We start from the raw sequence: 23,222 nt of genomic DNA on the forward strand, positions 1-23,222 counted from the left end.
CTCCAGACCTTCTGAATCAGAAACTGTTTAAAGTTTGAGAACCACTGGTTTATAGAATCACTTCATAGGCATTATCTCATTAAATCTTTGAAACATGAGTTTGGTACTATTATCTGTATTTTACAGAAGAAGAAAATAAGGCTTGGAGAAACTAAAAGGTCTTCCAACGACCACACCAATAAAATGCAGAGCTAAGGCTTGAACCAAGTTCTTGTGACCCAAACCAATGCTCTTTGCACAACATCGTTGTTCTCTCCTGATATAACTCGCGTATGTTCCTGACATGTACCCCCACTGCCATAAAAGACTTGGGGTACTTTACATAATAACTCCACACAGTGGAAATGTGCCTAACCTAATAGGAAAACAACAGTAAGTGGCCTTTTCATAGAGCTCCTGTGTGTTTCCTCCTATTTATGCATGGCAATGAGGCACACAGAGAAGCAGGACCTAAAAACATTTGGTTCATGTGAAAACAGTTCATTCTGTCCTACCTTGCCTCCGATGCTCCCATCAAGAGGTTTTCATGTTCTTTCTGCTCAACTCTGATGCAGTATAGTTTTGTCACAGCAGCAGAATGTAAACAACCTCAATGTCCATCAGAATGGAATGGTTAATTAAATTTTGCAGTGGTTGTAAAGCATAAGGCAACTCTATATGGACTCATAAGGAAAAGATCTCTAAGACACCTCAACAAGAGGAAAAAGTAAGGTGCAGACAGTGCATATAGTATGCTATCATTCATGCGGTGAAATGAAGAATAACTAACACACATATATGTTTGTAAATGCAAAGAATTTCTCCAGAAGGATAAATAACTCAATAATGGTGGTTTTGTCCAGCCAAGGGAACTACGGGGAAAGGAGAGGGGAAGGGAGACGGTGATTAAGAAAGGAAAGAGGGGGAATTACTTTTCATTGTTTTGTATTGTTTGAATTCTTTTAAAGCCACAATTAAAATGGCCTATTAAATTGTATCTTTATTATACATATATATTTATTTATATTTTTTATAGATTGGAAAGGACAGCATTCCATCTGCCCTTCATAATCAATTATGTTTTCATTCCCAAGAAGCTTCTTATAATTTTAGTCTAAACTACCTCTTTATGTAAATTCCCAAATTTCATCTCATTGGGTGAAGTGGAATTAATTCTTCTTAATTAATAGGAATTAATTCCTATTTCTAGCATACTAGGAATGCTTTCTTCATCTTTCAAAAGCTGCTAAAAACTCCCCAATCTAAAATCCTCTTGCAAACCTGGGACATCTCTGAGCCTAGGGTTCTCCATCTTGATTTTTTTCTAACACAAATTGCTTTCCACCCTGGTTCCTCCAATCTCAAATCCCAACCTGCCTCATACTTTTTAAATGAGCCAATGCCCAATAGATAATTAATGAGCTGTGAAGTGCCCTCACGGCCAGGTGCCTTCTTCCTGCGAGAGAACTAACTCCCCCCAACTCCTCACCCTCTACAAAAAGCAAAACGGATGAGGAAGGAAAAAAGAAAGAATAAAAGAGTTTTGATAATTACATATAAGAGCCAGCTATAATTATGCAAACCAGGATGAGCAATGGTGAGTTCATTTAGAATGGATGTTAAAAATATTGCAAATAAAGGAGGAAGAATGGCTGTTATATACTAACAAGTAAATGTGTAATTTCTGGAATGAGTAAAATTTTGAGTGATTCATAAATAAAACTTAAAAGAGTGTAGGAAGCAGGATATGGGCTAAGTAAAAAATGTTTGTATAGGGGTTGGTAATTTATTGGGAAATACCTATAACATATCACAACCTGATTCAAGTGGGGAGGAATTGGGAAAGGAAAGGGAAAAAATATATTGGGTTGGCTGAAACAGCCCTATTTTGCTAAAAGAAAATGTGGAGTTATCTTATTAACATAACTACCAATTTATATTACTAATGATTTAAATCACCTAACTAGGTACTAGAGCGTTCACAAAATAACTCAGTTTGTTAGGGCATAGAAAGTGAGAGCTCTGAAGCCAGACTCACCTCAGATTTCTGTTCCAGTTTACAGCCCAGGAGCTTAACCATGTTGACTGATTGTTAAACAATGAATAGACATTATCTGTGCAAATCCACAAGGGTAGGCAATGTAGGGGAAGAGAGAAGAGCTGGTTTTCCTTGATCCTTGCCACCCCCATGTTTCTCCAGTTCACCCTCACACCAACCTCAGCTGATTAAAAATAAGATGCTTTCTTTTGTCCTATAACTTGACAATTATGGGGAAACTCTAATAGGAAGACACTCTACAGAAACACTATGGTTCTGGGGACTAAGGGAATTTTTAGTGTAGCTTTTAAGTTGGTTTTTAGCATAAATTTGTTAAGTGACTTCAGTTACCTTCTATTTGACTTTCTCTTTTCTAATTGATGAGGCTAATAAATTATTATAAAAATAATAACTCCAGGCTGTGGGATGTTACATATTTATTGGCATGCCAATGCTATGAGTAAGCATTGTTATTGGCATGCCAATGCCATTGGCATGACATGGCTCACTCTTTCCCTTTTAATTCAGCACTCTCTGAGGCTCAGCTTCCCACAAATCAAGATTGCTTTCTACTAACTTAGTGTGATCTGTCTCTATGACTGAGATTTTTCAATGATCTATGCAGGCGGTAGTCATTATAGGTGAATATTCATAGTATATTAATAGGGATTTAAAAATGTATCTTATATAGCTATTCAAAACAAAAGACTAATAAAGACTTAGGGGCATGACAGATGATTTAACAAACATTTATTTGGTACCTATTGTGTTCTGGGCACTGTGCTAACCATTTGGATGGCAATGATGAATAAGATGAGGTCCCTGCTTTGACATACTCTCAGTCTAATGGAAGAAATGGAAAGTACACATACAATTTCAATATAATAGTGCTGTAATAGAGTACATAAATAGAAAATCGTGGCAGGACAGAGGACCACTAATGCTGCCTGAGGCACTCAGCTAAGGCTTTCTGTTTCATCTTGAGGACAAGGTGAGCATCTTTGGCATAGCAGGAAAGGTGAACATGGCTTTAGAAGAGCTAGTAGCCCAGTAAGGGAGAGAGAGTAACAGAAAAATAGCTGTAAGACAATGAGGGAAGGACTTTAGTGGAAGCAGACATAAAATGCTATGGAACCCCAACATAAGAATTAGTTTTGTGACAGCAGTGGGAATGGGGTGGAGGCTGCGGTCAGCAAAGATGAGTGTAATAGAAAGGAGGTGACACTGCAACTCCACATAAAAGTAGAATCGAGATTTGCCAGACAGAAGAGGAGAGAAGAAACATGAGCATTCCAGGGAAAAGGAGCACCTTGATCTTAACTATGAAGGTAAAAATGAGGAACATTCTGGAGTGTGTAAAGGCATATGGCGGTGGGAGACCAGAGAGTAATTAGAAAATCAGACTTGGCTATATTCTGAAGGGAATCTTATGCTGCACAAAGGAGGTTGGGCTAAAGTATATCCTGTAGGCAGATGGAAATTGAAGAAAGTTTTTGATCCTGGTAGTGACGTGATCAGATCTAGTTGTATAAATATGACTAAGGAAAAGCTGTATAAATATGACTAAGGTCACCTGGATGTGACCTTCCAGGTGTGAGGTGATGAGCTCTGATCTAGACTGAAGCAGTGGAATGAAAAATGAAGGGGCAGGAGAAGGTTTCTCAAGAGGTAGAACTGAAAGGAAGTAAGGAATTTAGAGGAAGGTCACAGTTCACTCTGGGAGAATGACAGGGTTTTTTTTGGCTGAGCTAGGGAGAAAGGGAGAAGACATTTCTGTGAACAAATTGTAGGCACAGTGTCATTTCAATTCTTCACCAGATGTTGAATTTTTAGGTGCTTCAAAGGGAATTCCTTTGAGTAGTTGGGAGATACAGATCTACTGATGGAGGAGAAATCAAGCCAAAGCATGAGATTGCCTAAGAGTGAGGGGGACTAGCAGAAGGAGAAGAAACAAGTGAGAAAGAAACCCTAGGGAACCCCAACTTCTAAGGGCTGGACCGAGGGGCAAAAAAATAAGGGAAGAGGCAAAACACTTAGAAGGATACATGAGGATGACCAGGAGAGGAAGTGAGGCAGAACTTGGAAGAGAAGAAGACTTTCCGTCTGGAGATAGTAACAGTTAGTGGCAAATGGAGAAGAGAGGCTAGTAGGATAGTGTCCATGGAGTGGTAACTCAATGTTCTTACCCACCTTGGTGACAGCAGTAGGATGGGGGCAGAAATCCGATGGCAGTGAATTAAAAAGAGAATAGGACCATGCTCCCTTTGGCAGCACCTATACTAAAATTGGAATGATTAACAGGGAAGATTAGCATGGCCCCAGCGCAAGGATGACCCACAAATTCATGAAGCATTCCATACTTTTGTCTTCCAGAGGAGCAGTTCCAGGAGGCCAAGCTTCTTGCGTGCATCACTTCAAGCCCAGGCCAGTGTGGCTGAGTAGATGGCTAAGTGCCCAAGGAGCTAGAGTTTTATCTGAGGAAAACCAAAGCCTGAAAAGGCAAATAAATCTTCCTCCCTCCTGTCTTCGGTCATGTAAAAGAGGTGTTTATTATTCAAAAAAAAAGAAAAAAGAAAAGAAAAGAAAAAGAAAAAAAAAAGAGAATAGGACCTAATGAATAGAAGAAGTCATGTAGCCTTCTTTCTTGAGAATTTGATGATGAAAAGGTGAAATGTAAGGCATTAGCCCAGAAAAAAAGGAAGTTGAGCTAAAGAAAGAGTAGTTGTTTTTGTCACTGTTTTTTATTTCTTTAACATCTGGTGGAGTCTCGAGCACATGTGTGTACCCAGAAGAGAAAGGGTACATGAGAGGAGGGGAGATAACTGAGGAAGCCAGATTCTGGGGGCTCAGGGTGAAAGCCAAGGCTTGGAAAGTGGCGGAAGATTTTCTTCTGGGATAATAAGGAAGAAGGAAGCATATGTTGAAGCCGAGAGAAGTCTGAAGATGGTGAGGAAGGCCACATCAGTGAGTTTATCCCTGACGATCTTTTTTTTTTTTTTTTTTTGACAAGGCAGCTGGCGAGGAAATCTCTGAAGGTGAAAAGAGCATGAATATACTGAGAGAGGATGTTGTTAATAAACACCAGTGTCTTGTTGTTAATAAACACCATTGTCTTAATAAACACGTTTAAACACATTGCTTCAGTTTCTCCAGTGAGTTCATTAAAGTCTTATCTCAAGAAAGGTAGTCAAAAATGGCTATGGGAAATTCAGACCACAAACTTCTAGATACAGAAGAACCTACATAGAGCAGGACTAATACTGGGCTTACATAGCTTTGCTTGGGGTTCCACAAATGCTTTTGATAATGCTTCCTTTAAGCAACTTCAAGGCAAATTTTGGGTGTAAGATTTACATTTTATTTGGAGTAAAATATTCTAGTACTTGGTATCCTACCAAAAATAAAAAATATAAAAAGGCACAACAACCAAACCTGGACTTCGCCTTAGTATGGGAAACATCATAAGCCTGGGAAAGAATTGATGTGTCTCTCCAGCCATTTTAGAAACTCAAACTACTGATTATCAGGTCTGGTGTGTGCTGCATGGTTGCCCTGAACAAATGAGCCTCAGACACGACCATAAAAGAGAGACATCAGACTAGACAAACTATCATTTAGAAAGAATTAAGACAGCCATATTGTATGCTAACCATCAGCTCATCTATGGCTGTTCTGGTGTCACTACTCTCCAGAGGCTACTTAATCTCATTGAGACAAGACAGCCAGCCTAATTGATACAGAAAATGAAAGCCCTTTGATCTCATATCAAACAGAGTCAGACTAAGAGAAGGATCCAGCAGGCAAGATGACTGTCTTCCAAAGGAGAATTAACACTGCAGGCAGGAAAGTGGGAAAGTGGTAATATCTTACTTTGGAATTTCATGGACTTGGTTTACTTAAATAATGACTGAAAAGTAATAAATTCATCTCAATGAATGAATGGGGTGTGTGTGCTCTTACTGATAAAGTGCTAAGAAATCTTTCAAATTATCAACATTTTCAGTTAAGTGTTATAGTACTGATGAAAAGCACAATAGAAGCATAATAAATGTAAGAACACCTGCCTCTGGGCACTTAGCTCTACAGGACAGGTGTTTGCCAATGTCAACCTTTACTGATAGGATCTGCTGCCCCTACTAAATAACTTCCTTGGAAGAGGTTTATTATATTATGATTTAAATAGCATTCACTAAGCTTTGTGAACAAATTAGGTAGCTACCCATGCAAAGTACCTGGCTTTGCAATAATCAGAATATCTATGAATATACTAATATGTCTGTAAAGTTATCAGAACACTTATTTGTGTGTCAGGAAACTCATAAAAATTGGTGTTCTCTATTCTAATGCAAAAAGTACACATTTCAACGATCATATCAGTTGTATTTTACATACTTAATATAATGGTGGTTTTGAAAACCAGCCCAAGACTATGCTTATATAAGTAGGATTAACTAAATTATGGTATTTAGAAAGAAAAAAAGGATTACTACAGTGTTTTCCTTTCAGATACAGGGGATTACTCTGAAAAATAACATACTCTCTAGTTTAGTTGGTTCTGCCAACTGGATCTTATTCTTGATATATGTAAAAAGCCTCGAGTATCTGATATTTGGGAAAGTGTATCCTCCCAGTATTTGACATTTTTAAAGCTGAGAAACCATGAAAAAATACTATAAAAGAAGTGTTAGAAAGGAATCAAGACAGAATATAAAATAACATCTTTTTCTTACCCAAGACAGTATCTGTAATGATGAATAATCAAATCAACAACAACAAAATAACATGTATTTGAATGAACCTAGGAAAAAATGTGGCTGATTGCATATAATATATGGATGTCTCCAAAATAAATTCTGGCCCTCTTAGGATTTTTCTTCCAGTAATTTACAGGGCCAGACTTTAAATTTTTGGGCTGCTCAACTGTCCACTTCTTTTTTCTCCTCATTTAAAATTGACACCACTTTTCTGTTCCACCATCTTAAAGGCACCACAGCTGTTGTTTACTGAACTCACATGAGACCCATTTCCATCTTTCTAAATGAATATAGCACCTGGTTTATGATCTTCCTCCACATCCTCATTCCTCATCACCACTTTCTGACAACTTCAAAATTCATGCTGGGGACCCATCAGTTACCTCAGCTGTAGAGGCTCATGATCTTGTTCCCTGCAATCCTCCAACTCCACCCTACTTCAGCCATGCATCAGCAAGATCATCCCTGAATTTAACCATTATAGGCACTATTTGTTTTTGATGCACAACCCCCATATGTGCTACTGCACTCCTCCCCTTCCCAACCTTCTCCCTGCTTTCTGCTCACTGAGTTTAATAAACACTCAATCCTTCATAGTTTAATCCATCCATAAACACTCTTCCCAGCCTATTATTGCCCTCCCCACTGAGGTCCCTGTCATATTCTTGTGACCCACCATGTCAGTGGGCAAACCTATGTCACACATGCAGTCCAGTGTTCTGTGCGTGCCCAAGAGCATTGCTGGAGAAAAGCTGGGATGACTCTGACTCACTGTAATACACTCATGCTCCCTACCACTGTGCCACAATGCCAACAACAATCCCTGATTCAGTGCCGAGAACATTCTCCTCCACGGCTCTGCACACATAATTCTCTCCCATGTACCTCAAAATCTCATATAACCTTCCTGTGTCATTCATAGCAGAGACTTCCTGAAGCAATTGAATGTAACAGGTCTCATATCCCCTCCACATCTCAAAATACACCTGTCTCTTCATTTAACTTCCTTCAATTTACATCTGCTTCAAAGGCACTTTTAACACCATTTATCTGACTTCCAATTCTCACCTCAAGGTCTCTCCGGAAGCCCAACATCATATTACAACTTTTTACCTGAGGGGTTCCTGGGTGGCGCAGTCATTAACTTTCCAACTCTTCATCTCGGCTCAGGTGGTGATCTCATGGTTCATGGGTTTGAGCCCCACATCGGGCTCTGTGCTGATGCTGCAGAGCTTGCTTGGGATTCTGTCTTTGCTCCTCTGTGCCCCTCTGCTGCTTGTGCTTTCTCTCTCTCAAAATAAGTAAACTTAAAAAAAATAAAAGACAAAAAAAGTTTTACTTGAAATCATTATTACAATATATGTTAACTAACTTGAATTTAAATAAAATTTAAAAATAAAAAAATAAATAAAACTTTTTATAACATGTCCCCATGCTGAGTACTAAGCTGGCACGTGGTAGGCACTCAATAGATATTTATTGAATGAATGGATAAATAGATTAATCTATACCTGGATGTTTTACTTCCAGTTTGACTCTAGGTAAATGGCATTAACTGGAGAAGAAAAGGATCGTCAAAGAGGAAAACTGCTTACTGCCTCTTCCATTCCAGCTGTTGCTATTACCTTTGACTCTAGTCTTCGGTGCTGTATTGATTTTTCAACAACAGAGCTTCTTTTTTTCTTTTTTTGAAAGTAATTGTAAGATGGATCCAGGCCCACATATGATTACTCTAAGTGAAATGAAAACAACTTGATTGCACACATGGTGTTTTAAAGGGCAACAATTAAATGTATATTACTTAAGTACACAGCATGCATAAAGTAACCTATTTATAAAATCAAAGGGGCATAACATCACCCCAAAACCATCCTGATCACTATCATACTTCTTTTACATTCAAATTCTTATAGCCTGATGACTACTGTTTTTGTGTTCTTCAAATGTATAGGATCCTTATGATGGTATAAAAAATAGTCACCCACCACATCGTTCTATATATTTTCCTACATGCTGTTTCTATTATGTAAGCTATTTTAAATTTCTTATGATCTTGTTAAAAATATGTGTTTATAAATTGTAAATTCTGTTTTTCTGGTTTCTACAGCTATGATTTTTTTCCCCTCTAAATATGGAAGGATTCCAGAAAACCCAGAGACAATATCTAACAAGATCAGAGCAGAGGAAGGAGAGGAATGGCAAATAAACATTTTCCAGTGTCGAGTTAGGAAGATATTCGATCTTTCAGTGTGCTCAACAAATGGGTTTAATAATGCACATTTTGGTATAAAACAGTTCACAACAGAAATATTTGCTACTCAGCCCATTTATCCTGGGAATTACACAACATGGACCATTTTCAATAACTCTTTTCATTGTAATGATTTCCTCCTGCTCAAGCAACAGAGATGTACAAACCATTTTGGTCTAGAAATGTAATATGTCGAGATACAAATGTATTAAAAAAATTAAAATACAATCATTTTCATCACTTTGGTTCAATGTTATATTGTCTTTCTCAAGGTACTTTAGCCTTCTAAACTCTTTCCAATGAGAATATAAAACTTCTTTTTATTCAGAATCCATACAACTTGACAAAACAGATTTATTTAAAAGTCATAGTAAACTATTGATAGACCAAAACAAGAGATGAATATACTTTTTTAGGAGACCAGTTGGCTTCTCTTAATCTTGAAAGTTAAAGATCTTGAAGTGCCTTTTGAATCATAAGAAATAACATTATGTTTGATATAATTTTGACTCATGCAAATATATGTATGTGTGTATTTATTTCTTTTGAGAGAGAGAGAGAGCAAGCAGAGGAGGGGCAGAGAGAGAGGGAGAGAGAGAATCCCAAGCAGGCTCCACACTGTCAACACAGAGCCCAACATGGGGCTCCATCTCACAACTGTGAGATCATGACCTGAGCTGACATCAAGAGTCAGACACTTAACCAACTGAGCCACCCAGGTGCTCCTGTAATTTTATATTTTAATGTCAATCCATACATATCATATAGATAGTAACTTTTTTACTTAATTGAATTACGGAAAACCTCTTTGAATATTCTGAATGAGTGGAAGTCTAACATCATCCATTTAATCATTCATTAATTTATTCAGCAAACAGGTATTGAAAGCATATGATGTGTATAGCACAACAGTAGAAACTAGTTCACCGAGGAGTTAACAATTAAGAGAGAGAATTAAGATATATCTCTATATCACTATAATTTACAGTATAGTAGTAGTCTTCTCCTGCCCCAACTTACCCACCAGGGATATGTTCCAAGACACCCAGTGGATGTCTGAAACTGCAGATATAACCAAGCCCCATTATACTGGTTTTTCTTATGCATGCATACCAATGATAAAGTTTAATTTATAAAGTAGGCACAGTAAGAGACTAACAATAATAACTTACCAAAATAGAACAATAATAACAAAGCTATGTGAATGTGATCTCTCTCGCTTTCTCTCTCTCTCAAAATATCTTATTGTATCGTACTCACCTTTCTTTTTGTAATGATGTGCGATGATAAAATGCCTGCGTGAGGAGGCGAAGTGAGGTGAATGACATATGCATTGTGACATAGCGTTAGGCTACTACTGGCCTTCTGACGATAGGTCAGAGGGGGATTATCTGCTTTCTGACAGAGCTTGACCACAGGTAACTGAAACTGTGGAACGTGAAACCACGAAAGGGGGGGGGGGGTCTACTGTAATTATTGCCACAGAAGATATGTTGTAAAAGTTTACAGGATCATTGAGATTTGAGATAATTTTTTTTTTTACTGGCCTGACAATTTAGTCTTACAATTTTATGTTTCACAAAGCTACATGAATGACAACAACATAAAGCACTGCACTCACTCATGGGTTTATTCTTTCAGCCTTTGTGTACTCAGAATTTTTTACCACATTTGTCTAGTACTTGAAAAGCAAAAGTTTCATTATTGAGCATGTATTGTGAGAAAGGCACTAAGCTGAGCACTCATCCCAAACATTAAAAATGAAGGTAGCGGACATGGTCCCTTTGCTCAAGGAGTTCCTAATCTAATAGGACAAAGAGGAAAAAATACACATTTGCACTGAACATGTCTTTCATTCCTTCCTACATTCTCACCATCACTGGAATTGAATTTTATTAGGCATCAAAGTAACCACATTATTTCATCCATGCCCCCTAGGAGCAGCAAGCAATACAATTGGTTATGGTCGATTTTATGGTTAGCCCATGATTGTTGATAAGACAAGTCAGTGTTTTCAAAAGCACTGGATGCTGCTGGTATAACCCACACATAGGTTAAAAGTGCTGAGATGGCATTTCTGATCAACTTGAGCAGCAAACAGTCTTTGATAAAGGGCCTCAGATGTCTAAAGCAGAAGCTGCTTGAAAGAACAAAATTCTACTCAGGAAGTGAGAGCCTGAAAGATTTGCTTCTGGGGATTCTTCCTGGTGACATGACAGGTCTTTTCCCTCCTGTGAATGAGAGCAGAAACAACAGAAGAATGGAGGAGAGGACTGGCAGCTAATGCAGAACAGACTGCAATGTATGAGAGAGGAAGTGTAGGAGAAAGTAAGAAAAGGCAAGATTTATGAGAAGAAAGGGAGGGAAGAGGAGGAGGGAAGGAAGGAAGGAAGGAAGAAAGGAAGGAAAGAAGGAAGGAGGGAGGGAGGGAAGGAAGGAAGGAGAGAGGGAGGGAGGGAAGGGGAAAGGAGGAAGAAAGGAGAGAAGAAAGGAAAGAAGGAGGGAGCAAGGGAGCAAGGGAGGGGAAAAGTAAGAAGGGAGAAGACTGCATATATCACTAGTAGCAAGGGATCCAAGGGTGTGGTGGCTGTACCGATTGAACACAGAGTACTGTGCAGTAAATCCTGGGCCAGGTGCCCAGGAAAAAGGACAGTAAAACTCTTAAGAAGTGACAGCTGTTTTATCAGGAGGAATATTAGTAATAATCATAACTAACTATGTACTTTTTATGTGCCAATCCTGTTAAGTGCTTTACGTGGATTAACTCATTAAATCCTCAGGACAACCATAAAGGCAGGGAGTCTTAACCCAGATAAAGAAACCAAGTTTCAGAGAAGTTAAGTGACTTACCAGGGGACACAAACAGCTCAGTGGCAGGACCTGGGTTTGAATCACCAAAGCCTGGCTCCTGTGATGCAATTCTTAAGCACTGAGCTACACCTCACTGGCTCTTACCGGGCTTGCAAGACTCTAGATTTGTAATATGGTAGGAAAAAATCATGATGGATTGAGACCTGAATCTGCTCACCTCTGGCTTCCAAACTTCTTCCTACTCTTTATATGAGGAGAGACAAGTATTTTAAACAAAACTCACATTTGTTATATACACATTCCAGTGAAAGACACACATTCCAGTATAATTTCAATTAACTGAATATACTGACTTTATAGTGGCAATAATTTTAGATAACAATCTGTGGTGTGTTGAATCAAATTATCCTTAAGTAACATTTTTGTGAACAATTTCAGCTGAAGCCCCTAGCAGAATATTGGTTGCATGTAAAATACATAAATTCAGAAGGATTGCCCTAAAGTTATGTATTATAGAGAGTTATTTTCATTAATAAGCTGTCGGCTAGCCAACAATGGGCTAGTTGTGAGCTTGGGTAAGAGGAGAGATCATTTATTCATTCATTTGACAAATATTTATTGCCCACTATGTGCCAAGGAATTATTTTAGTGATAAAAGAGAACATAAAACAAATTTTGAGCTCTTCTGTAGATTATATGCTGGAGGTGGGGGGAGACTGACACTAAACAAATAAACAAATAAGCCTATAATGTGTTAGAGGAGATAAGTGCTAAGGAAGAGAAACAAAGTGAAATAAGATAGATGGGAGTAGATGCAGTTCATGTAGGGTGGTCAGAGAACATCCCTCTGATGACTTCTGAGTGAGACCTGAAGGAAGTAAGGAAGACAGCCATGCTTATGTGTGGGTGAAGAGCATTTCAGCAAAAAACAACAACAACAACCAAAACTCCAGCAAGTGCAAACCTCAGAGGCATGAATGTGCTTGGTAGGTCTGAGAAACACTAAAGAAGCCAGTATGGCTGCCGCAGAGGAAGCAAGGGGCAGAGTGATGAGAAGAATCAGAGCAGAAGTGGTGCAGGGCAAGACTGCGATTTTATTCTGAGAGAAATGGGATAACAATGGAGTGTCTGACACTAGTGAGCAGTGATTTGAACTGTGGACATAGACCTAGGAAGTTGAAAAAAAGAAAAAGAAAAAAAGAGGGTAGGATAGGGGAAGTGAGGTATCTCCCCTTGCATGCTTCTAGGGAGAGAGTATGGGATAGGAAATACAAGGTTGTCGAAGGACAAATAAACTTCTGCTAAGCTCAGAAGGCAAGGTTGACAGAGAAGAGATTGAGAGGATGACAAACAGCTCTTAAAGGGAAAAAAGTGGGAGCCAGGGACTGTGGAAGAGTGATCAGTGGAGGAACTCTTGCAGGGAAGCAACAGAATGCGTGGCTTTTAAGACAAATGTCAGCAAGTATGGGTCACACCAGAGCAGTGGGAATGAAGAACAGAGAGCCACATGGAAGGAAAAGGGTGAGGAAGATGGGGGGATGGGGGGGCTGGGAATAGATGAAGAAGGTTGAGCAGTACTGGGGTAACGTCTCAGGTGAGACAACCCACACTCTCCTCCATCTGTCACATACCCAGAGACCGTTGTGGTTTTGTCAAAGCCTAAGATGTTTGGTGTGTACTATTTCTGGGGTTGTTCCTCCTGCAATGGGTAGATGTTTCAAACCAGTTTAAAAAAGAAAATCTTGTTGGTCAAAGGGTTAGCTGTCTTTAAAAAGAGATAGACAGGGCGCCTGGGTGGCGCAGTCAGTTAAGCGTCCGACTTCAGCCAGGTCACGATCTCGCGGTCCGTGAGTTCGAGCCCCGCGTCAGGATCTGGGCTGATGGCTCGGAGCCTGGAGCCTGTTTCCGATTCTGTGTCTCCCTCTCTCTCTGCCCCTCCCCCGTTCATGCTCTGTCTCTCTCTGTCCCAAAAATAATAAATAAACGTTAAAAAAAAAACAAAAAAAAATAAAAAGAGATAGAATAGGAAGTGTGATTTCATGAAAGGGATATTGGTTGCATACTAATATTTATTAAAGGTCTGTTAAATGCAAAATGCACAAAGTAGAAAATTAATTCTCACCTCGGTTTATTATAGCAGATAATTGTATCCCTACTTTATGGGTGAGGGAAACTGGGGTTCTGAAAGTTTAGTAACCTACTCCAAGGTCACATTGTGGCCACACTTCTGGTTCCAACAGCATAAATGTCCCTGCACATCTAGGGAAGACCTTCAAGCCAACTGTGCACGTGAGCCAACGTAGTAGAAAACAACACAGGGACAACAGCCTGTTCCTCTGCACACGTTTTGGATCGGCAGTTCTCAGGATTTCTGATATTTCTGGAACTCCTCAGATTCACAGCATACTGCCTTTTACTCTCCCGACCCCCCCACCCCCACCCACCACCACTTCCCATTGCCTCACAGGACACTGGCTGCCACTCACATTTTCAATGGTTTACAGATATGTCACATCTCCCAAAGTTATGCTTCATGGTATCTTTAAAGAATTGCTGTGATTAGCCAAGACTTCTAATCTTTAGTATCCCAGCTCTGTGAGTACTACTGTAATTTACTTATCACATTTTATTAATGAGGGTTGATTGACTTAATCCATCACATTTAGTTTTAGTCCAGTAATTAAAAACCTGGCTCCTCTCGCCCCACCTAGTGAATTTTTCCAATGTTTTTTTCCCCGAGGCATTCATGTCTATTGTCTTGAAAATCCAGAGACTTATGTTAGAGAGCCCCAATATATTTCACATTTGAAGTCCAAACCCCTCTTTGGGTTGCTAACATCAGAGTCCCATCCACTGGCACTGTTCTTGTTTAGGGCATTTATAAGAACAGATGTAGAATGATGGTGCCAGACGATAGCATTTTCAAGCTGCAGCAGCACCTATACAAATCGTTGAGTCTTATCATCTTTTTTATTGACAAAGACCTTAAGGTCTCGGGGCTTAAGTGTGTTGCCCAGGGTCACACAGGTAGTTCATGGCCAACTCAGGTTAAATTTCAGGTTTTCTGACCCACAGACCAGCAACCTCAATTACTCTTCCAGATCTTCTCTTGCAAAGGTAAAACTCTCTGTTGCCTCTCTCCAAACTGTTTTCATACCATCTTCCTAAATGATTAGCAAACCCACTTAATAGGCATAGACACTGAAGGTCAGAAAGGTTACATGACTATAACTGGGGTTACAGTGAGCATTGCTGTGAGGAAGAACTAGGAATAAAACACAGGCTCTTGACTTAGAAATCAAGGATTCTTTCCTTTCACATACACTCACATAGATATTAAAGACATTGTTCAATAAAATTAGCAATCTTTCTCAGTTCTGGGCTATGTAGTTTCTAATTGATCTCATAATTTAGTACTTGCTCTTTTTAAAGAAAAATTGTTTAACTGGAATTTGCAGGGGGAGGAAATGCAGAAAATTACGTCGGTATTTTTTGCAGGTAAGATTTTAGAATTTGTCTTTCAGTCAAATTTAGAAATTTATCTGAACACATTTTCTTTCAGACAAATATGTTTTCAGTGACTAATATCTTCAACGCAAGAGAAAACATAACAAATCCACAGAAAGTAACAGGACAACCTGGTTCTTTCCTATTTAAGCAAAGTGGAACACTGTCGTCAACTTTTCAGATGTTATTCTATTTATGCCACACTGTTCTGGTCTGTCTGTGCCTGCTTGATTCCATAACACTCATAGAGAGAGACAAGAACAATTGCTGCATTTCATTGATCACCTACTATGGTCAAATGGCACAACCAGGTGCTGGATCGTTGCCAAGAGGAACAAGGATGGTAAACTCGCTTGGAGAGCTCAGGGTGGTAGAAAGCAGAGCATCAAGCTTGTAAGGAGGTAGAAAGCAGATGGCCTCAAGGAGTCAGAGCTGAGAGGGATGTCGTTCAGCTGAGGGGATCTCCCAAGTTTTGAGAGCTGGGCCCTAAAATGATCATAGGATTTAGAGAAGAGGAATAAAAGGAAGGGAACTGCAGGTAGAAGAGACTGATTCTGAAATCCTGACATCTCTATCCTTAAACTTTGCTGAGATTATATAAAAAATTATTATGCTGTATCTCCCAGAAGGGAGTAGGAAGAAGTAGTCCCAGAAAAGAGGGATGAAGGATATAAAGCCAACTTTCTCATTGACCAGTTCTTACTAGACATAAAATACTTGCCAGTTACTGTGCTAGGCATTGAGGACACTATGATGTGAATGACAACAAATTTATAACAGAGTTTAAAAATAGGACTCTCCAATTTATGGTAAAATGTTTGATCCACAGAGCTATGCTATTATATACTTTCTTACAGAAATTCAAAGACCCCTGCAAAGAATGCCGTTGTATATTATTTTTGGGAAAAACCCATAATGAGACAATGTAGAAGAGTTACATGAATATGGGCACATACATTACACAATCTCATTTCAGTTTGAAGATGGATTTCAGTGCATAACAGGACAGACACAGAATGCCATTCATCCTAAAAGAATTAGATTGCGAGGACACTCTATACTCAGAGCCCTGAGGCTACATCTCTTGGCCCCAGGACCTCAGCTTGTACTTCCTTCACTTGCCCCTATGGTCAGGCCATTCACAGAAGTTTCTCTCAGGTGCCCAAAAAGAAGCTTCTCCCTTTGCCCTTCCTTCTACCTCCCAGATCCCACTTTATCATGATTTACCCCCACTGTGTTGTACCCTCACTGCCTCATCTGAATGGTCTATGTAAAGCATGTACGCACCTTTCAGCTCAACCAAAGGCAGTTATGCCAACACAATTGTTAGGCCATGTGTGCAGCGGAGATTCAAGTATTACCTTAGGAAAGAGATGTTAGAAGTCAGTGAAAACTGTAGGACACTATAAATCAAAAGGAAATGTAAATATTTCAATGTGATTATCACCATCTTTTATAAGTGTATTTTTACAGTTATTTTACTGATTATTCAGGATACTAATATAGATGATGAAAGGATCTTAACACGTTTCGAACATGTCACGACAATACGCCAAGAACACACAGGTATTCACACACACATACATAAACACACACACACACACACACACACATACACACTAAGCAAAGAGAAGATATGAGTGCCTATCAGAAGGGAAAAATAGAAAATATGACAATTATACAAACATGAACATAGTACTGACATGTTGCACAGGAATAATTATAGAGCAGTAGAACCCACAAAAATGGAAAGTTCCAAAAAATAATAATGTCTGGGTTTTTTCTTAAATTTATAAGCTACTACCTGATACATTTTTTCCCTCACGACAAATATCAAAATTTGCAAGTTTCACTGCTTAAATCCAGTATATTAGATCACATCACATGCAACAACAAAAAGAGAAAAAAAACCAGGTGTTTTCCAAATCAACTAGAAGTAATTTATTTGGAAGACTGAATTAAAAAATCCTTTAAAATGCAGAATTTTACAATTGAAGAAAGTTGGTAGTACAATTGAGTTTTCCTAGAATATTTAGTAAATTTTCAGTATTTTAAGGGAAAACCTAAGAAAACTTCTTGAAAATGCCTGGGGAAGAAAGAATGCATTAAAATGCACTGCATTATATTATACTATTTCTGTTAACATTATAATTTTTCACAGTAATTACTCAACAAAGATAACATTTACATACACATATAAATCAAGTTAAAGATGAGGGCAACTGATCTTAAAGTTATTAAACAAAAAAAAAATTTTTATCAAAACAATAAATAGATCTTTATAGACAAAAAGTATACATTTGCATGAACCTCCAATTAAAATTATTGTATAGTGGATTATAGCAAAACATTATTTCTGAGTTTCTAGAAAATATATTTTATAAATTCAAATAGCCAATATAAATCAGAGATGATTTAAAATTAGATGTACATTATAAAGTTACTAATTTTAAATAAATTACTCATTCCTTAAACAAGACTACAAATTATAGAACAGAATTTTAAATTTCATTTTTGTTTTAGGGAAAACAAAAATTTACAGATATCTGATATAAAATGTTCACAAAGAATGCATCTCTTGTGTGACACTAAGAAAACTTTCAGCATAAGCTACAACATCATATTTGAACATAAATACATTACTTCTAATTTTTAAAAGCTTGTAAGATGATTTACAACTTTCAGATACCAGATACATGGCATGCAAATCATAATTCTTGAATGCTCCGCATTCATTCATAAAAGACTCCTAAACAAAGGGGTAAGAATTTGGTTCACAGTGTAAAAACTGTGCACAAATTTTGTTATGATAACCTATTACCCACAGAGGAAGTTATCTAATAAACAAAAACAATCTGGTATTTACTAATTTTACACAATCCATTTTAAAACTTCCTGGTCTGAGGCTTGAACCAACTGGATTTTATGTGAACCATAACCAGAGAGAGTGAACAATGATAAATTAATAATATCAGAGAAAGCAGATGACATAAAGAGAGCTAACACTCAGGAATTATAATTAAATAAAGTTTCTTTCTCTCCTTCTTTCCTTCTTTCTTTCCTTCCTTCCTTCTTTCTTTCTTTCCTTTCTTTTCCTTCCTTCCTTCCTTCCTTTTCTTTCTTTCTTTCTCTTTCTTTCTTTCTTTACCTCGTACAAGTGATATATTAATCTAAATGATGGAATTTCAAATCTATCTATGGTTGTTGTCAAATTCAGTAATTAAAAATGCAACCCAGTGTAGAAAAGACATTTTTCTGTTAATTTAAAAAATATTTATGGCTTACTATCTTTCAAACAAATTATTTACCCAAATAAATTCTTGCAATCATTTGCTGGTTTCTATGACTATTTATTGACAATTATTTCTAAATTACATAAATGTGTTAATTACCAACAAGTAAATTTTGTTTTAAAATCATTGATAACTGTAACACTTATAAAAATGGAAGATTCTCATTTGTATCTCTGTTTTAAAGTCTAATCATTTGTAGTGATCTAATATTTCATATAAATACAAAATCTAACAATTGGTTTCTTAAGTCTATAAGGTATGTGAGGTTATAGATATCTTTACAAATTTTGCTCAGAAATTGAATTTTATTTTAGAAGATATACTGCTAAGCACAAAATGTATTTTATGAATTATCTTAAGTATAAAGAAACACAAATATCCACTTTATCATTCAAGAATAAATTATTATAAGGGATTGCAAAATATTTGCTAATGGAAATGCAACAATTTTTATTTACCTAACCTGTTACTTCACACTGTAGTATAGAATGAATTTTATAAAGGCAAAATTGATTTACTCTGAAATTAGCAACATGGTTTAATTAAAAATGTCACAAGATTTATAGAGGTAATATTTCCAATTCAAATAGTGTTTTGCTGGGCTTCAATTTTTCCAGAGAGCACTGAAATAAATAAATATTTTTTGGCTTTACTTTAAGATATTTAAAAGGGTTTTAAGTATTCTACAGATACAGACTTTAAAGAACCCTGAATTCTTTAAAAAAAAAACAAACAGCTATTTCTTTCTTCTTCTTTTTTTTTTTTTTTTTTTTTTTGGTTTTGCTCCATTGTAGGAAGTCTTGAAGACTTTGTCTTTTTTTTTTTTTGTCCAAAATCTCATTTTCACCTGAAATAATTGTATTCAGGTTTTCTTAGAAGGTAAAGTATACATTCTTACAAGGTTTCAAATTTCAGAATTCCAATAATGCATTTAAACTGAGCACCCACTGAATCACGTTCACTACTCTTTGTGTGTGTGTTCTGTGTGTGTAAATGTGTGTCTATTATCTTGCAGTTCTGTTATTTGTATTAAATTTTAGTCTTTTTAGCTCCCTAGAAATGCCTTAGTGAACCCTCAGCAATTGCTAACCACTTAATAATTGTGAACCCGCCAGCCCCTTCAAGCAGATTGTTAACCACAGAGTGCCTGACAATTTCCAAATCATATCCTCTGTCCAAAAGGAATAGATAGGGCTTTGTGAGGCCGAAAGGAAGCGAAGGAAAACAAAACAAATGTAGCTCATGCTGAAAGTGAAAAGTGCTTGGACAGATTAGTATTTTCTTTTCTGCAAGGCGCCCTGCCAGATTTTTTTTTTTTTTAATAGAGAAGAGTTATTTTTTGGTTTGATTTTTCAATTTCTTGGAAAGTGTTGGTATTTACCATCCCCTCATAATTATGGTTGGTTGTTTTGTGTTTTTTCCATCCGTCCACATCACAGACTACTGATCCCCCCGCTTCACTCTGTCAAAACCCCAACTCTGGGCGACCGTGGGTTTGGAAACTCCGCGGACTCCCGACGACACATCCCACCCTCCCTCTCACGCCTCTCCCTTTAGTAGCAAGATCCCCCACTCCAGTTGCAGCGAAAGCCGGAAATTTTCATTTAACTCCCCCCCCCACACACACACACCCCCCACTCGGAGCCGAGAGCTGGGGAGCTGAGAGGCTCAGAGCACAGCCGGGTCTCAGCCGCCTCCCCTCTCTCCGGAAGGCTTTAATTTGCACACTTGCTTGCCGCTCCGCAGCGAGCCCCTAACCCCGCCGCCGGGTGGGTCTCCAGCAGAGACAGCCTCCGGGGGCCCCGCCCCGCCCCCGCTCCCCTTGCGCTCTTTCCCCGGCTCCGGCCCCGGCCCCGAGTCCCGGCCGGAGCCCCGCGGCCCCGGTTCGCCCCCAGCGAGCCGCGCGGGCGGCGCCCTCAGTTGTCCCTCCGCCCTCCGCCGCTGTGCCCACCCCTACGCAGTAAAAAGTGCTGGTGACTCCTTCCTCCTGACGGGTTACCTGCTTGGCGCCGCTGTGGACACGTGCGGAGGTCGGACAGACACTCTCAGCCCGCTCCGGAGGCCTGACGCGGCAGGGCCCCGCAGGTGAGGAGCCGTGCGTTGGTGTGGGTGGGCTGCTGGGTGGGGGGTCCCCGGGGGAGATTTGGGAGCTTGGCCAGGGTCGGAAGCCAGGGTGTGGGTGGGGGTGACTGTGATGGTGGTGGTGGTGACTGTGATGGTGGTGGTGGTGGGGGGGGGTGTATTCGAAATCGGCTTTAGTTAACCCCTTACGAACCGAGGCAGGCTAATTACGGAGAGCAATTTTGGGGAGCTAGAGGAGTCCCTCCTAATCTGGCGAGAGGAGGACAGCCTACCCTAGGGACACCCGAACACTAAGATCCTGTGCCTACTCCCACATAGCCTTACGCACAAACACCCACACACTCATCCAGCTTCTTAAAGCGGAATATCAACTCCACTCAGACATTCACAGAATAATCCACACTTTAGAGTTTAAAATGCACTGCCTCTGGGGACTCCATGCGGGACAATGTGTTTCCGTGCCCCATATTCATTTCCCCACGAAAGCTCTCTCCCCAGCTCGCGGAGGTGTGGGTGTGGCCTCCACCTTCCTCACCACGAGATAAATGTTAACGTAGGCTTCTTGCTGGCAGCCCCTGCGGGGGTGTTATCCACACTTACTGGAGTGCACGCAGGCGGCCAGTGCACAGGCTTGGAGCCCCACAAAGACGCACGTTTGCTTTAGTTTATAAAGTATAATTTACTTTTATAATTTAAAATATCCGAGTTAAAACGCACACCCTGCGGTAAGCAGCTCCGGGCCCTGCATTGCGCCCGACAGTGTGCACGTGGGGCGCATCTGCGTGTGCGCACACGCGGGAGTCGTGGTCCCAGTGCGGCCTCTTGTCGCTGCGCTGGTGGCGACCCTTGCGGTGCTTGGCAGGCTTCGGGAGAGGCACATGAAGGATTTCATTGAGTGTGAAGACAGAGAGCAGAGACAGAAAGCAGAGGGAGGCGGCTGCAGCCTTTGTAGTCGCGGAGGAATGCGGAAATGTTGAAGCACTATGTCAAACTTTTTTGAAATGGGGTCAAGTCACATTCAGCCAGCGTGGGAAAGCAACAACAACAACAAAAAAAAGTGGAGGAGAGGGGGGGAAAAGGCACTGTTGCTCCCGTTTCTCTCCGCCGGAGCCGACCGTCCGGGGAGCTAGGGGGGAGAGGTTGGGCGGGCGGTGCGGGGCCAGGCCCGGGCAGCGGGCGCAGCTCCCTGCGGGGGTGGGACGTCCGCGACGCTGCCTTCGCAGCTGAGCCTCCCGCTGGACTAGGGCAGGGAGGGGGGTGCGGGAGGGGCGGGCTGCGCTGCCGGCGGCGGCTCCTCGGCTACCTGTGTGGCCCTTTGCCTGGCTCAGACCCCTGTGCAGGCCCTGGGGGGGGTGGGGGGGTGGGGTCTCGTTCCTTGGCTCCTCCAGGATTCGCCTTCACTTTCTAAGGAGAGTTTCGAATGGAGTGAGTGTGAGGGGCTCTGCCCCCGCTGAGGTCCCTTCTGCCCGCACACCGTGGGGATCGCGCCATTTGTTTCTTTAATTCCTGGCAGAAGGCGAGCGGGCCAGAACTTGCGGGGCAGGTAATTCCGAGGCGTCCCGGGAATTCCGGACACGCGGCCGGCGTGGTGAATGCCCCGCCGAGGCCGCGGCGGCCGTGGGTTGGAGGCTCCCTAGGTCCTGGATTGCAACTCAATGGGGAAGGAAAGTGTGCCCCTCCCCTAGCCCCCTCCCCGCACTTTGTTGTGCGGAGGGCTGGGGGAGGTGGTGCGTTTGGCCCCTGATAAGACCAGGCCTTAAGCCGAAAGAGGAATGGAGCAGCCTCCTCTGCTACTTACTTCAGAGACGATCCAGGGTGTGGGAAAAGGTTCTGGAGTCCTGGCCCCGAGGACGCAGCCCCTTCTCTCTCACCCCCAAGGCTTGGCATTTACACCCCCCCTACTTCCAGCCTTTTTAAGACGAGGTTCAGTTTTGTTGAAGTTGAAATTAGTTGAAAATTTCAGGGCGAGTCACGGTCATGCTACCTTCTTCCCGAAGTTATTCTTTAAGGAGATGACAAGCTAAAGAGCGGCGAATACCCTTTTCTCCCACCCTTATGGTCCCGTGGGCGACTCCCCCTCCAGGGCCCCAGCGTTCCTCCACTCTCGAGTAGCGGGAGCCTCAGCCCTCCCCGACCCCCATGGGTTTCCACTAGGGAGGTCCTCCGAGTCGGAGAAAGAATTCCGTTTCCAATCCAGACTCCTTTACCCCAAAAAGACCATTTGTGTGTGCAAGTCGTTTTTAAATGTCTCCTCGTAGAAAAACTGAAAGTAGAAAGAAAGGAAGCAATTTCCGAGCAGATGTCTGACCACCCCTTCTCGCACACTCCCAGCATCGGGTTACAGGGTCCTGGGAGCCCCCACCCACATTCTGCAGCCCCACACCGATGGACCCACAGTCTCTCCACAGCAGCCTGGGTACGACCCCTGAAAGGCCCACGGCACCCTGGGAGCCCCACTCCCTGCACGTCCAGGCCCGGGGAGGTGGGGTGGGTAGCAGTACAACACA

At 40.7% G+C, this 23,222-nt stretch overlaps 1 protein-coding gene, 2 long non-coding RNA genes and 1 other non-coding gene across 8 annotated transcripts in view; 3 read left to right on the forward strand and 1 right to left on the reverse strand.

The window, feature by feature from the left end:
- The window catches only part of LOC112866768 (uncharacterized), a 163,337-nt gene extending 154,075 nt beyond the window's left edge, over window positions 1-9,262 (forward strand). Inside the window, exon 4 of the long non-coding RNA XR_015247289.1 lies at window positions 8,879-9,262. This is a non-coding gene — a long non-coding RNA (uncharacterized LOC112866768). The remainder of the gene's footprint in view (window positions 1-8,878) is intronic.
- The window catches only part of LOC147583264 (uncharacterized), a 75,641-nt gene extending 54,807 nt beyond the window's left edge, over window positions 1-20,834 (reverse strand). For 4 of the 5 annotated variants that reach the window (XR_015247282.1, XR_015247284.1, XR_015247286.1 and 1 more), the window contains exons 1-3: window positions 20,633-20,834; window positions 16,628-16,701; window positions 7,885-8,077 (exon numbers count right to left, since the gene is read on the reverse strand). This is a non-coding gene — a long non-coding RNA (uncharacterized LOC147583264). Of the gene's footprint in view, window positions 1-2,640; window positions 4,297-7,884; window positions 8,078-16,627; window positions 16,702-20,632 lie in introns of those variants that run through there. The other variant, XR_015247287.1, reaches the window with a different exon arrangement.
- Window positions 4,273-4,381, forward strand: LOC112867143 (U6 spliceosomal RNA). The gene has a single exon (XR_003224185.1). It is a non-coding gene; the product is annotated as a U6 spliceosomal RNA (small nuclear RNA).
- CDK6 (cyclin dependent kinase 6) overlaps window positions 20,319-23,222 on the forward strand; it is a 261,405-nt gene continuing 258,501 nt past the window's right edge. Inside the window, exon 1 of the mRNA XM_086696222.1 lies at window positions 20,319-20,718. The gene's annotated coding sequence lies outside the window, so the exon portion shown is untranslated. The remainder of the gene's footprint in view (window positions 20,719-23,222) is intronic.

Source organism: Puma concolor, chromosome A2 (genome assembly GCF_028749965.1).
Source record: "Puma concolor isolate L17-30 chromosome A2, mPumCon1.1.hap2, whole genome shotgun sequence".
In the NCBI taxonomy this organism is placed as follows: Eukaryota; Metazoa; Chordata; class Mammalia; order Carnivora; family Felidae; genus Puma; species Puma concolor.